Below are 16,660 nucleotides of genomic sequence, written 5' to 3'. Positions count from 1 at the left end.
CTAACATTCGTGGCTACACAGAACCTAAATCCTCTTAAGATGGGTTCTGTGTAGCACGGAAGCTTAGAAAAAATATAGAATTCAAGCTTTAACCAGTTTCTCAACCAACCAACATTTCCACCTGTCGCAAAGAGAGAGAGAGAGAGAGAGAGAGAGAGAGAGAGAGAGAGAGAGAGAGAGAGAGAGAGAGAGAGAGAGAGCGCAAGGAATCTTGTAAACTGACAGAGGCGATCATTATCCCGCTTGGACGTAAACTTTCGCCCAACACATGCTGAAGGTCACGAAGGGGTAGCCGAAGAAACAAATAACTTCAGTGTTTTATCTCAAGATTATTTAAGGGAGAAAGACCTGTATTCTCGTGAGGTTAAGGAAGCTCCCTAACATCTCTCCCTACGCGATTTACGTTGTTTGTCGGAAACTCCCTAACATCTTTTTCTAAGCGACTCATTTTGATTATTACTCCTTGCTGTCCTTCTCCTTGTTACAAAAATCATTCTAGTGTCGCCGTACGCTGCATACATATCCCTCTGTATGTTATTTATGCAGAGTATGGCAATGTTAGAAGGACTTATACAACACAGAATTTAAGAATTTGACAGTAAGATATAACAACTCGTTTGGGAAAAGGTGTCAGGGAGCTTCCTTAGCCGACGAGAATACGGGCCAGATAGTGTACGCAAACCGTTTAGAGGTAAATGCTGGAAAAGAGTACTGGAAAAGATGGTTAGCCTGCACACCAGTTTCATCTGACAGAACTGAGCCACACCCACATTTAATACGGTAATTCGTGGTTCCATAAATTTTCATGAGTTTCAGTAATGAGGTAGGAATGAATCTCCTTGGTTACTAATACCCTCCAATCTGACTATCATTTAAACTGTCTACCATTCGCTCCCTTTTCCCATCACTATTAATGCGTATTTCATTACAGCCGTGGCACTGGCGAGGAACGCCTTCACATGGTGGCACCCACTGACCGCGATGCTACTTTGCCTAGTTATGGAAACGTTTCCCACCTACCTCCATGTCCCCCGGAAAAAAAAAAAAAAAGTGAATTCCGTGAGCTACGACCAATGTATCATATAGCTCTGCACGGTATTCCCCGATAGGAGGATGTACTGTAGACTGCAGAGGGAAAGCAAATTCACCCTATAGTCCCCTGGGATCACGTGCAGATGAGCCTAGCGAAAAACAATATGTGGCCACGCATCAAAACACGAAAGTCAGCGCCACTGTCTCACTCAGTCCAATAATTAATTCAAAGCCAAGCGTCACCGTATCCGCGAGAACCGTCCAACAATTCCCTGATCTCCCCTAAGAAAATCACAAGTTGAGACAGCAAATAACACGGTGCATCAGTCTTACGGGAGACGGGGGAGGGCAGCTTCTGGGAGTGTCTTCTCCTGCATGGTAAATGGCGCCAAATTCAGAAACCTTCTTATTCCAGTCAGTCTTAGTTTTTTTTTTCTTTTTTTTCTGCTTTTTCTTGTGACTACCAGACTATTTTATTCAGCACTGGAGAGCTCCTGGTGATAGCAGCAGCAATAGCAGCAGAGTAGCAGCAGCAGCAGTAGTAGTAGTAGTAACAGCAGTAGTAGTTGTAGTAGTAGCAGTACCTATAGTAGTAGTAGGAGTGGTAATAGTAGGAGTGGTGGTAGCAGTAGTAGTAGTAGTAGTAGTAGTAGTAGTAGTAGTAGTAGTAGTAGTAGTAGTAGCAGCAGCAGCAGCAGGCCTAGCTGTAGCCCTATGTTCATCTGAAATGCGGACCCAGTAGACCACAGGCTTAAAATGTCCTTCTGCAGTCCACCATCCTACTTTTAGGGCATAGGGAAGTTGAGCCACCTGGCTATATCAATGCCGCCACATGAAGGCGACCCTCTCCAGCACCGTCTGGGGACAGCAAGATTAAATTGGAAAATGCGTCCTCTAGTTGAAGGGGCAAGTCAAAGCGTAGAGACACCGTAGGGGAAGTTGTCTGACTCACTCTTAGCTGAATAAAGTCGTCTGGCGTCAACTGAAAGTGTACTAGAGTTGTATCCAGCATGAGAGGGTTAATGGTGACAATATTAACACTCTCAGGCTTCCATACTAACTCTGAGATGAAAAAATCGTCTGGCATTAGCTAGAATAGTGTACCAAAGTTGTCTCGATCGTGAGAGAATTAAGTCGCGTATTAATATTACTTGTTTTTCCTTGTATCTTCATTCATACAACCACCAAACACTTCACAACTAAACCAGAATGAATAAATGACAAAATAAATACAACTATAAAGAATTATTCATGACGGTATATAAACATTGTGGGGAGTGGGGTTCACATAATGATAACAAGCTAACCTTAATGGCTGTGACTGGACAATGAGTTAATTTTCTTTGACAATAATTATGATGTGAAGGTTCTGAGTGAGTCTACATAGAATGTGAGTGGACCTACACTCGCCTGACTGAGCCGGGTGTCACATGCACCAAGTTCGTGGATACACAAAGTACTCTAATGCTCAAAATTCCGTATCTTTGTGCACAGGGTCAAATGCACTAAGTTCATGCATGCACAAAGTAACTTATTGTATGCACGAAGTAATCTAAACCACATCACTAAATTTGGGCATGTGCTACTAAACATGTGATTTCCTTTGATAGACACAGGGACAGTTTATGTGTTGAACTGAAACTGTCTCACTGGCTGTTCTAGGAAATGACTCATTCAGGACAAAGACCAGGAATATGGTACAGGATACCCTGATGCATGGGGTACTCTGCGCATATACAGTACAAACTCTGGGTATATGACACAGGGATCGATGTCATGGACCTGAGTGGACCTAACTGGGCCTGAGTGGACCTAACTAGACGTGAGTGGACCTAACTGGGCCTGAGGGGACCTAACTGGACCTGAGTGGACCTAACTGTGAGGAGTAGACTGTAGCACCAGTCGAGCAGGGCAGTACTCCCGAGGTGGATGGAAAGCTGATGACAGGGAGTGCTGGAGCTCCCGTTTCATCAGCCCTCAGGACTAGTTCCTGACCATCCCCCTTTGCTGAACTTTTTCAGTGTCTCAGTTACACAGAGAGTAGGCCAGCATGCTCTCCAGTACAAATTTCTCTAACTATCTTCATCAAACTACATGCACAGTACACACTACACTTCCTATTCAAAATTTACCCAAAATGGCGTCGTTTTATCAAGCCTCAGAGTCCCCAGGGGGGGGGACCATAAATGCCCCCACCATCTGCCCCTCTCCCGGTGACGACTCAAGGTGCCTGGAACCACTGTCTGACTCTCTTCTTCTTCATTTCTGCAACATTCGCGGCCTTTCCTCTGACTTTCGCTCTGTTGAGCACCACCTCTCCTCCTCTAAACCTCACCTTCTTTTTCTAACGGAGACTCAGCTGTCTGAGGCAACTGACAGCAAACCCTTTTCTGTATCCTCCTACTTTCTCTATACTCATTTCAAAGCCAAAGGTGGCTGTTGTGTATATATATGCAACGACTTATCTTGCTCTCGTGTTCCTGAACTTGATTCTTCTGAATTCTCCACACTCTGGCTTTGGCTTTCCTGTCATTCTCTGACTAAATATATCTGTGCTGTTTACTTATCCCCTAATTCTACTGACTATCAAAAATTCTTCGACTATCTTACTTCTACGATGGAACACATTCTATCCATTTCTCCTTTCTCTGAAATCTCCATTCTTGGAGATTTCAATGTTCACCACCACCTTTGGCTCTCCTCTCCTTTCACGGATCCACCTGGTGAACAAGCCTACATCTTTTCTATCCTTAATGACCTAGAGCAGCTTGTACAGCACCCTACCCATATCCCTGACCGCCTTGGAGAGAGCTCCAACATACTTGACCTCTTCCTCACAACTAATCCTTCTGCTTACTCTGTTAATCTTTTCTCTCCGTTGGGCTCCTCCGATCACAACCTTATTACCTTAGCCTGTCCTATCATTCCGGTACGGCCTGTGGACCCTCCAGGGAAACGTCGTCTATGGCATTTTGGAGCCGCAGACTGGGAGGCCCTCAGGCAGTACTTCTTTGATTTTCCCTGGAATGATTATTGCTTCCATGGCCGTGAGCCATCTGACTGTGCCTTGCGCATTACGGAGGTTATTCTCTCGGGCATGGAAGCATACATTCCTTTCTCATATCCATTGACTAACGCAAGAAAGCCTTGGTTTAATCATACTTGTTCTAATGCTGTCTGCAACAAGGAGAGGGCCTACAAAAGGTACCGGAGCCAACCCACCCCTGAATCACATCATCTTTACATTTCTGCCCGGAATCGTGATAAGTCTGCTCTTCGCTCTACTAAAAATAATTTCATCCATACTAAATGCTCTCAACTCTCCAACTCGAATTCTTCCCGCTCCTTCTGGCATCTTGCCAAAAATCTTTCTAATAACTTTACTTCATCATCCTTCCCTCCTCTTTTCTACTCTGATGGTTCTGTAGCTATTTCTTCTACTGATAAAGCAGATCTCTTCACACAGACTTTCTGCTCCAATTCTACCTTAGACGATTCCGGTGCTGTTCCTCCATCACTTCCCCCCTCTGACTTCCTCATGGCTGACATTAAAATTTCTTCAGTTGATGTATTTTCTGCCATCACTGGCCTCAGTACTAACAAGGCATATGGGCCTGATGGGGTCCCTCCTGTTGTTCTCAAGAACTGTGCTTCTGTGCTTACACCCTGCCTAGGCAAACTCTTTCGTCTTTGTCTGTCAACTTGTACCTTTCCTTCTTGCTGGAAGTTTGCTCTCATTCAGCCAGTCCCAAAGAAGGGTGACCACTCCCAACCCTCCAACTATCATCCAATTGCTTTAACGTCCTGTATTTCAAAAGTTTTTGAGTCAATTCTTAATAGAAAAATTTTAAGGCATCTTTCCTATCACAACCTTCTTTCCGATCGTCAGTATGGGTTCCGTCAGGGACGCTCCACTGGCGATCTTCTCACCTACCTTTCAGACTCCTGGTCATCCTCCTTTCGGGACTTTGGCGAAAGCTTTGCCATTGCACTTGACATCTCAAAGGCTTTCGATCGAGTCTGGCATAAATCTTTAATTTCCAAACTGCCCTCCTACGGTTTCTATCCTTCTACCTGTGCCTTCATTGCTAGCTTCCTTTCTGGTTGTTCTATAGCCGCTGTTGTAGACGGCCATCGTTCTTCTAGATCTATCAACAGTGGTGTTCCTCAGGGCTCTGTCCTATCACCAACTCTCTTCCTTTTATTCATCAATGATCTTCTAAGCTGTACATCTAACCCTATCCACTCATACGCTGATGACTCCACCCTTCACCTTTCCATTCGGTTCCCGCAACGCCCATCTCAACAGTTACTTCAACAAACAAGGGATGAGGCTATGGCACACCTAATGTCTGACTTGGCTCGTATCTCTGACTGGGGTAAAAATAATATGGTTGTCTTTAATGCATCTAAGACTCAGTTCTTACACCTTTCAACCCGACAAAATCTTCCACAGGTATACCCACTAATGTTTAATAATATTCAGCTTAATCCTGCATCATCCTTGAACATGCTTGGGGTTTCATTTACTCGGGACTTATCTTGGAAAGATCATATTACATCTCTTGTAAAATCTGCTTCCAAGAGATTGGGTGTGCTAAGCCGACTCTGCTCTTTCTTTACCCCTGCGCAATTGTTGACTCTATACAGGGGTTTTATCCGCCCCTGTGTGGAGTACAACTCTCATGCGTGGGGAGGCTCCCCTCATACAACTCTTCTCAATAGGGTGGAGTCAAAGGCTTTTCGTCTCATTAACTCTCCTCCTCTTACTGACTCCCTTCAACCTCTGTCTCTTCGCCGCACTGTTGCATCTTTATCTCTTTTCTATCGCTACTTTAATGGTCACTGCTCCTCTGAACTGTCTGCTTGCATTCCTCCACCTCTACGACGGGCGCGTAGCACCCATCTGGCAGCAAACTCTCATCCTTTTTCTGTCCAACTCTCTAATGCAAGAGTTAACCGTTACTCCCAGTCTTTCATTTATGCAACAGGTCAGCTCTGGAACTGTCTCCCTCTGTCTGTATTTCCTGCTGCCTATGATCTCCAGTCTTTCAAAAGCAGTGTGTCCAGGCATCTCAAAATGATCGGATCTTGAATTTGGCTCTATATTGTATTTTGTTTTTCTCTTGGAGGGAACTGTTACTGCGGGCTCATGGCCTTTGGTTCCTTCTTCCTCGCATTTATATATTTAAAAAAAAAAAAAAAAAAAAAACTGGACCTGAGCAGACCTAACTGGACCTGGCTGGATCTAACTGGATCTGAAAACTTATGGATCTTAACAGACCTGAACATGAGTGAACATATTGGGCCTGAATGGACATAACTGGACCTGAATGGACCTAAATGGTCCCCAAAGGACCTAGCTGGACCTTAGTGGATATAAATGGACCTGAATGGGCATAACTGGACCTGAATGGCCTAACGGACCTAACAACATGAACAGACCTCAGTGAATGTCAATGGAACTACTTAGTTTAATCGTGAACAGCTCTGAATGGCTGTAGCTGATATAACTGAATTAGACTGGGTGTAAAGGACCTGAATAACCAATTAAATGGCCTGAATGAAACTGAAATTCAACTGGATGGACCTATAACTCACCTAAATGGTCCTAATTGGACCTAAATAACTCCTAGGTAGCTAAGAAACAGGTATGCTAATGTAATGGCAGAACATTAAAAGCTGGTGCAGCTTATGGTAAAAAAAGAAATATATATATATATATATATATATATATCCATCCATCCATCCATCATCCAATCCCAAACTGCCCCATGAGGAGCGTAGGAGCCCGGGGCTAGGCAGTTGGTCCCGACATTCAAGATGAGAGTGACCAGCCTCACCCATCCCTGAGTGGCATCACATGAGCAATCAACCCCAATCACCCCTTGGATATAAACCTTCACCAGCTCAATCCGATTGGAGGGCAATAATTAACGACTAAACCACCAGGCGCCAAAATTTGGTTCTACGGTTACCACCCAGCATAGTAAATTGTTTCCTGGTGCACAGGAAACCAATTGGCTTGTCACTCAGTGTAGAGTCACCCACAGGCTGAAGGAAGTGGAAAGAATGAAGGAAGGAAAGAAAGAAGAGGGAGTGTAAAGTCACCCGTAGGCAGAAGGACAAGGAAAGAATGAAGGAAAGAAAGACAGAAGAGAATGGAAGGAAAGAAGGATGAAGAAGAAAGGGCAGACACCCGAGAGCAGCACTACATCAAGTGAGTGATGAGTGCCCCCACCTACCACATATAAAATAACTATCACACAGAGGCAGCTTTAGGACACACGTCATAGTCACTTGGATCCCTTTCAGATTCAAACAACTGCAGTTCCCAAATGCACATTATCATCCTGCCCTCTTTCCTCATCGAAGAATGTGGTGAGGTAGGTTCCATAGAGCAAGAAAAAAACTGAGGAAGAACTATAGAAAGTCTATCTAGTTCAAAGGGCCACAGTCTCATTCACTCAGCATTCAAGCCCCCATAATCCTGACAATAAAAATAAAGGGAAAAACTTACCCAATGAACTAAGCACCCTCAGTGATTGAGAGGGAACCCAAGAAGTACTATGACAAAAGGAGCACCAGTAGTCGTTGTTGCTGTGGTTCCATTCTCATCATGACGTAAGCCCAGTTTACTGAAGGGGCCCGGCAACTTCAGGCCAACACTCCCAGAAATCTTTTGTTGAGGTTATGCTGAAGATTTGTCTGCGTTGTGAGAAAGTGATGCATAAGGTGAGTGTGTTATGGTGGTGAGGTAAGCTTACTGCCAAAAAGTTTTTTATTTTCAACTTAGGACACCTAGCATCTCTTCCTTAGCAATTTATTTTGCATACACACCTTACCACTCCCTTGTATGGTATTTGTCATTGTAATTTTGACATAAATGGCATAAACAACACTCATGATAATAGCATATTCCTTATACTCTAACATGGCCTAAAACTGCCATCTCTTCACCTTTAATGCTGACAGATAACAAAGGAATAACACTAGAGTAAGATATTAGTCATGAAGAAGTGCTGTGGAATGGATGTGGAGACATATCATTGTCTTTTTCTGCCACTGATATACATGAAATAAGCTGCAAAAGGACAAAAATCTGGGCCAGGTTAGAGTTAAAATAGAATACTGTGTCACATGAAGAATTAACTGGCAAGGAAGAGGTGCCTGGAGGTCCTTAACTGAATACATGTGCCAAACAGTGGCCACCTGTTGCACCCCATACAGGATGCAAAGGAGGCACATCACAGAACACCTATTCTGAATAAGAAGACAGTATGTCAACAGCCGTGGGGTAAGGTTGTTTGAACTGGACACAAGAAGCAACTTACCCTCTACTCAGCTACACTGATCTGGAATTATTATTCTCACAGTCATTTACTGTACAAATAAATTTCTACATGTACTTCTCACCCAAAATTTACAGGCTTCCACACATATACTACTGCAGTACATACACACATACCATTTACAATGCATGAGTGGTATCATACAATAGCCGAAAGACTCTTCCTCGGGGAGCATTCAGAAAGGGAGTGGATAGTGAAAAAATATCTGCTTTTGTGATTTACTTTCACTAAAGCCAGACAATTATACGAGTATTTAGCTTCACTAAAGCCAGACAATTATACAAGTATTTAGCTTAGGAGAGGCCCCTCACTTTAAGATATTATACACAATGGCACACTTACAGGCCTGACAAAAAGGACCAGCTTCAAAATGGTACCCTTGGATGTTAAAGGTTATAAAAAGAAAAAAAGGCTTACATATATATTTCTATATATTTTAACTTTAAACTCCCCCTTAGGTGGGTACATATAACTTCTAGACATAGCACATGAAGGTGAATAAACGATAAAGCCCGTAAGTATGAATGGCACATTTAATATACGGTTTTCCTAAGAAAATTTCATTTAAACGAAGGTGGGTTGTGAACAGGTACATTATTAAGAAAGAAGAGAATACTGGTACTGTACTAAATGCACTCAGTGTATCTTTTTATAATACACAAACTGAATTTAAATGATTTCATTACTTCCATTTTGCTATAAGTTTAGAAAGTGTCTATACTGCTTTCACCTTAACTTGGCCCAGATTTTTGTCTTTTGCAGCTTGTTTCACATAGCTCAAAGTAGAAATCAGGCAATGCTATGGTCCGATATCCTTTCCTAAGGATTTCTTCATGACTAGCATCATATTCTAGTTTTGATCAACTGTTACGGCTCAGCATTCAAGATTGGGATATGGCAATTCTAGGCCCAGTTAGAGTAAAAACATCATAGCAGTAAGATGATTATTATTTTATGGGTATATAAAGTTTGAGCATTATATACAAGCATTAACTACTACTGGTAATTCAGATTAGAAACAATCTCAATTAACTTCATCCCAAAGACATCATTTACATTCTCTTCCACCTACCACACCACCAGACAAATCTATTCAGCTCTGGACAAATCCTTCACAGCAAAGGAGTTGGAAACAAAATCTGCCAACCCCTTTTCAACCCAAGAAAAACAATAATAATAACCCACAGTCCTTGTGCAGGAATGAATGGGAAATTTTGATAACAAAAAACAAAGATTCTTCTTGGTTACTAACTCATCCCACACTTTGTTTTCAATCTAAACCATCTAGACATTCTTGAGGGTGGTGTTGCATGAAGAAGACTGAGAATGACTTGGAACAAGGTCATACAGTGACCCCATGGAAAGGCTGCTAGAAATTAAGCAGCATGGATAGCCACCATTTGGGGTAACTAAGGCCAGTGCTTGCAAGCATGCTGGAGCCTTTATAAATGAAAATGAAACAATAGGAACTTCACAGCCACAGGCACAGTCCATTATTCCCTGGGCAAAAAGGTATCTGCTGCAGTCTTCAAAGATCAGATGAGAGAGCTGGAACCAGACACCAAAATCAGGGTTCATAAGGCTTTTCGTCTCATTAACTCTCCTCCTCTTACTGACTCCCTTCAACCTCTGTCTCTTCGCCGCACTGTTGCATCTTTATCTCTTTTCTATCGCTACTTTAATGGTCACTGCTCCTCTGAACTGTCTGCTTGCATTCCTCCACCTCTACGACGGGCGCGTAGCACCCGTCTGGCAGCAAACTCTCATCCTTTTTCTGTCCAACTCTCTAATGCAAGAGTTAACCGTTACTCCCAGTCTTTCATTTATGCAACAGGTCAGCTCTGGAACTGTCTCCCTCTGTCTGTATTTCCTGCTGCCTATGATCTCCAGTCTTTCAAACGCAGTGTGTCCAGGCATCTCAAAATGATCGGATCTTGAATTTGGCTCTATATTGTATTTTGTTTTCTCTTGGAGGGAACTGTTACTGCGGGCTCATGGCCTTTGGTTCCTTCTTCCTCGCATTAAAAAAAAAAAAAAAAAAAAAAAAAAAAAAAAAAAAAAAAAAAATTAAGAGATCCTGGTACTACTGTTCCACATGGATGTACTGTACATGAACTCTCAGGCATCAGCAACTAGAGAGACACTAATACATCCTGCTATAAGTGGTACAGTACTGCAACTCTCCCATGATCAAAGCTCTCATGGTTCTACTAATTCATGTTCCAGACCCTGGTGATACTTCCCTCAAAGTGGATGCCCTTATCATTTACTCAAGACCAAGCTGTTTTAATGCTGTGAGGGCACTTGCTCTGACACATTTTCCATGGAGACAGATGGGGTGAAGTGGTTGAGATCTCCAAGAAATTATGATAGTGACATGATTCACCATGTGACTTTTCCACCTAAGTTATTGAGTTAGTCAAAAAGCCCTAAATGATATCAGGATGTACAGATTCCAAGTAAGATACACTACCTCATGCTATGGTAGCATCTATTCTGGTCTAGCACTGAAAAAAAAAAAAAAAAAAAGATAAATGAAAGATTTTGCTACAGAAGTGTTAGCCCACTCAGCCTGGAAACATCTTTCTCATATTTTTCTTGGTATCTCTAAATGATCTGATTCAGCTTAGGATAAAGTTTTTAATCTGGAAGTGTTAGATATACCCTATAATACCCCTTTAATATGAAAGATATTTCCTAACTTAAATATAAATAACAAGAAGTGGTAAGAATAAACTAAAAAAAAATATATACATCAACAGACTGAAGAGTTAGCATTCTCATACATAATTTTTCACTTTCCAGGCAGTGACTACCTGGACCTGCTTAACCTACTATGAACGTAACACTGCATACTGGTACATACACGTATAAGGTTGAGTTACGACATTAATCCACAAGAATGTTTACAGCACTGTGTAGACCAATGAAAGCAGGTGCAGTATTAAAATGCTTAAGAAGTATCTAACTTCTTCCAGTATAAGATTTACTTCAGAAGACATTAAAACTATCATTCACTAGCCCATGGTGTCACAATGAACCATACATAACAAAATAATGATTCTCTTATTTATCAACCAATTATCCCCTTATCATTCTATCAGGAGTGTAATGAGATTACTAACATTCACTGCAGATTATTAAACAGGTACAGGTTATGTATCCGTGTGACCAACTTCCCTGATCTAGTGATGTCTTGACACTATTTTTGCAGGAACTGCCCTATGAAACTTTGGTATTATTTATAAAGCCATTACAGTATCACCCACACAGGTAGATAACTAGGTCTGGTTAGTGACAGCCCTGGATCAAACCCTTCTACAGCCAGGAATACTGGCAGATACATGTTTAAGAGGTAAGAAAATAAAAGATACAAGGTAAACATTACTGGGAAAGCACTGTTTACAACTGACAAGTTAACTGCCTTAGAGGTAGGGGAGAAGATGAGAGAGAGAAGAGAGAGGTATATGTGAGCAGGAGAAGGGAGGTTAAGAGACTGGTGAAGGAGAGTAAGAAGAAAGTGGATGAAGAGTTTGGGAGGAATCTGAGTGTGAAATGGAGGGAGAGTAAGAAATTGTTTTGGAAGGAGGTAAAGAAAGTAAGGCAGTGTGAAAGGGGAAATAGTAGGGGAGTGAAAGATAGGAATAATAGATTGTTGGTGGAGAAGAGAGAGAAATTGAGGAGATGGAAGGAGCACTTTGAGGATTTGTTGAATGTAGAGAGTGAGAGCAGTGTGAGTATAAGTGGTTGGGGAATGGCTGGGAGAAGAAGAGATGAGAGGAGGGAGGAAGAGATCAGTAGGTCGGAAGTAGTGGAAGCGATGAAGAAGATTAAGCTGGGAAAGGCCCCAGGAATTGATGGAGTGTGTGGTGAAATGCTTAGGTATGGGGGTGAGATTGTTGTGGAGTGGATATGGAAGTTGTGTAGATTGGCTTGGGAAGAGGGAAGGGTTCCAGAGGACTGGAAATCAGGTATAATTGTTCCTCTGTACAAAGGAAAAGGGGAGAGAGAAGTATGTGGTAACCATAGGGGTATTTGCCTTCTTAGTGTGACTGGTAAAATATATGGTAGAATACTCATTGATAGGGTTAGGCATATGACAGAGGAGCTAGTTGGAGAAGAACAAGGGGGATTTAGGAAGGGAAAAGGGTGTGTAGATCAGATATTTGTTCTAAGATGTTTAGTGGAGAAGTATCTAGAGAAGGGAAGGAAAGTGTACGCTGCCTTCATGGACTTGGAGAAAGCTTATGACAGAATAGATAGGAAAGGTATGTGGAAGGTATTAAGAATATATGGAGTGGAGGGGAAATTGTTGAGTGCTGTGAAGAGTATGTATGAGGGAGCTAGGGCTACGGTGCGAGTGGATGGTGAGCTGAGTGAGTTCTTTGATCTCAATGTGGGACTGAAACAGGGGTGTGTAATGTCTCCTTGGCTGTTTAATATATATATGGATGGGGTCGTAAAGGAGGTACAAGGTAGGGCAGTGGATGTGGGGGTGGCCTTAATGAATGAGGGTGAGATTTGGAAGCTTCCGGTGTTGCTGTTTGCTGATGATACAGTATTGTTGAGTGAAGATGAATGGGAGTTGCAAGGTTTGGTGAATGAATTTGGGACAGTGTGTAGGAGGAGGAAGCTGAAAGTTAATGTAAACAAAAGTAAAGTTATGGTGTTTGAGAGGAATGAAGTCACAGAGTGTGCAGTGAGGTTGGATGGTGAGGATATGGAGAATGTGAGTGCATTCAAGTACTTGGGTAGTGTGATGAGTAAGGATGGAACTTTGGGGGATGAAGTACGTGAAAGGGTACAGCAGGGAAGGAAGGTTGTTGGCACACTGAAAGCAGTGATGAGAAATAGGGAGGTGAGTATGGAAGTTAAGAAGTCACTGCATGATGGTATTGTGATCCCTACCCTGACGTATGGAAGCGAGGCGTGGACCTTGCAAGAGGGGAACAAGTCAAGAGTGAGAGCAGTGGAAATGAGTTACTTGAGAGGAGCATGTGGAGTGACATGGAGGGACAGGTTGACGAATGAAGAAGTGAAGGAACGTTGTGGGGTAGATGTGGATGTGGTTGAAAAGATTAGGAGAAATACACTGAGGTGGTTTGGACATGTGGAGAGGATGGAGAATGAAAGACTGACTAAGAGGGTGTATGTAGGTGAGGTGGAGGGAGGGAGAGGGAGGGGTAGACCGAGGATGAGGTGGAGGGATGGAGTTGAGAGGTATATGAGGGAGGGGGGGGTGAGTTGGGGGGAGGGGAGTCAAATGGTGGGTGACAGAGTGACTTGGAGGCGTTTTGTCTGCGGCCACCCTTTGCGGGATTAGGGCATCGGGCTATAGATAGATAGATAGATAGACATATAAACGTGGCAAATGCAATACCAGCAACCAACGTATAATAACCTTTTGTCTGGCAGGAGTCTCCTCTATTGACTAGAATCATCAGGAGGTAGCCAAAATAAAACACCTATATGACTTCCTGCCCTACAAAGGGTTACGTGAGATTATTTCATCACTCTCATCAAGGAAGGTTCTCCCTCATATGACTAGAATCATCCAGCAGTAGCCAGGATAAAATACTACAGGAGAAATGCTTCCCATATACTGTAAATGGTTAAACACAGACATGGGACAAAGCAGGTACAAGATACTGTGCTGGAGATCATTAACTAGACTTTTTTGTTTGATGCATACTGGCTGCCAGTTTTTGCTAAGCCATATCACAAATTCAAATGACATGATGTTCTAAAACATCACCAGGAGCTGTATTTTAACTCTTAAACTTAAATTGTGTATAAGTTTGCCTGCATTTATGTCTGTCTTCATTCCTACATCTGCCAAATACTTCACCCTCAAATCACACTGACCATAAAAGCAAAAACAGGGAAGAAAAAAAAAAGGGTAATACCGTAAATAACCAGTGCGGAGACTTGTTCATCTTGTACATTAGATAACATCCTTTATAAATACTTCTCCAGCTATGTGGGTATATATGCCAGTGGCAAAACAAATATACACAGCTGCAAGAGATACTGTAAATACCAGTGGGGCAGGCTTTACAACGTGATTATTTAACCCCTTCACCACCAGGACACAAGTTTCATTATATTCTTTCTATTGCTAGGCACTTGTATTTGGCTTAGGGAATTTTAAGGATTACCTGTATTGATGAAGGAGTTAATGAAGGCTATATCTCACACATGCAGTTTCAAAAGCCTTCCTTATACTGAATAAAATCATTAGGAAGTACAGTAGCACAAATAAAATTAAAAGTACATCATCATGTTGAAGAGGTATTAAAATCTCAGGCTTTTTGGAGGGATGAGCCTTACATAGAAAAATGTATCTCTTACATACATAAAACACTGTGCTTTATTTTCACTGAAATATATGGCACTCAATAGAAGGTCATACTATCACAATCAACAATTTGCTGACAATCCACTTAGTTCTCATTCCTCCCTGAACTCAGACAGTTTCCTCCCTTTTCATTCTCCTTGTTTTGTGCATCATATCATCATCATACAAAAAGGTTCCATGGAACATCTTCCATTGTTACAGGTGGCAGGGAAGTGTCAGAGTGCATTTGATTGCGATAATACAGGCAGTTGTCATTTCAAGTGAAGGATATATCAGACTACTTTTCCCATACAACTTATGCTGTAAACTAGAAAATGCTTGCAAATCAGCCTTATTGGAAGCAATGGAAGCTTTGACTGGGAATTACTCTGTAATATATTTCCACTTTAAAGCAAAATTGCTGCCGAAAAACAACGCTTTATAATGAGGACTGCCTGCTTTACATTCTAGCCTGTTATGACATCATCATCATCATCTATTTCGACATTTGTGCCAGTACACTGTGCGCATAAGTCATAAATGAATTCTGGAGGTGGGCTGCAAGGGCTGCTGAATGGCATTGGGGGATATGGCCCCTAAACTCCTCATGCCGAGCGCTGGGCACCACGCGCAGGAACACATCCAGTGGAGCCGTCAGTACCAGCTCACCCAGCACATCTAAAACATTTCATACATTCACAAAACATGTAGCATACCCAATTCTTGTGTTGCAGGGGCAGCTCAGTTTGCTGATGTGAGGACAGCACACATTTTGGGCTCATTTGTTAATGTTCTAGTCAACTGTGCAATCAACAAACATATAAAAGCAAACACTACAATACATGAAAAGGCTTATGGGAGCAGATGATGGTGAGAAAACAACGGTAGAATTGACTGAGCCATCCCTGCAACATATAACAATAAGTCTGCATAATATATGAACCACCCTGTACAATAATGCTAAAATACCCTTACATCAGAAAGACCCACTATAAAAGGAAACAAATATAATAATAACAGGAAATCTGCAAGGCCAAAAACCTACTTTTCATGTAATGAGTGCATCTGCAGGCACTCATGAGGAAGAGACTTTTCAGCCATCTTCCAACACCATCCAGGCAAAGTGATAAGGTCTTGTGCTGCTCCCATAGTGGTGTGAGTGACAAATGTAGTAATGCATTACATGAGGTGAAGGGAGGTGGATGCTTCATTTGGTCTTGGTGAAGTCATCGGACGGTGTGTTGGTTGTTTAATTAAATGTGCTGGAGAATGATATCCTCTTGTGGTAGCAACAAAATGGCCAGATGGCAGATGTAACTGAATATATAAATGCCTCTTAACTTCCCTACCCTGAGTGAAGGATGGTTAGCAACCTCAATGGCACAAAGCCTTGCTACCATGGAATACATTTTTACATAATTCATCCTGAGGGTATATCCGAGCCTGCCAATCCCTCATAGTCCTCTTAGCTAGAGATACTGTATAAAGAACAACCCAGGCCCAAACAAACACTAACAAATTAGCCAAACATACACGATAATCATTACCAGTACAGTACGTCCAGACAACGGTCAATCGATTGTAGCTGCTGCAGAGTGGTTACATCCTGCCTATACCTGTATGCCAACATACTCACATAGCAACTCATAGTGGCTATATGGATACTGGTGAGTACACACGCAAGCATGCATGTACTGTTGGCCCCAATCACGGTCTTGATACAGGGTATATATAAATGACATGCTTGAAGGGTTGAGTACTGGGTATGAGTTTATTTGCTAATGATGCAAAAATTATGAAACATGTTAAAGGAGTAAATTGTTATAAAGAATAGAAAAAAGATCAAGATAAACTCTACAGGAGGAGTCAAACATGGAAAATGGAATTCATTACTAATAAATGTCATGTACTGGAAATGGGAGTCAGTGATAAGAGACCA

The sequence above is a fragment of the Coenobita brevimanus genome, chromosome 105, assembly GCF_032717465.1.
Source record: "Coenobita brevimanus isolate Jiangsu-jjx chromosome 105, ASM3271746v2, whole genome shotgun sequence".
NCBI lineage: Eukaryota > Metazoa > Arthropoda > Malacostraca > Decapoda > Coenobitidae > Coenobita > Coenobita brevimanus.
This window is presented reverse-complemented; position numbering follows the sequence as displayed.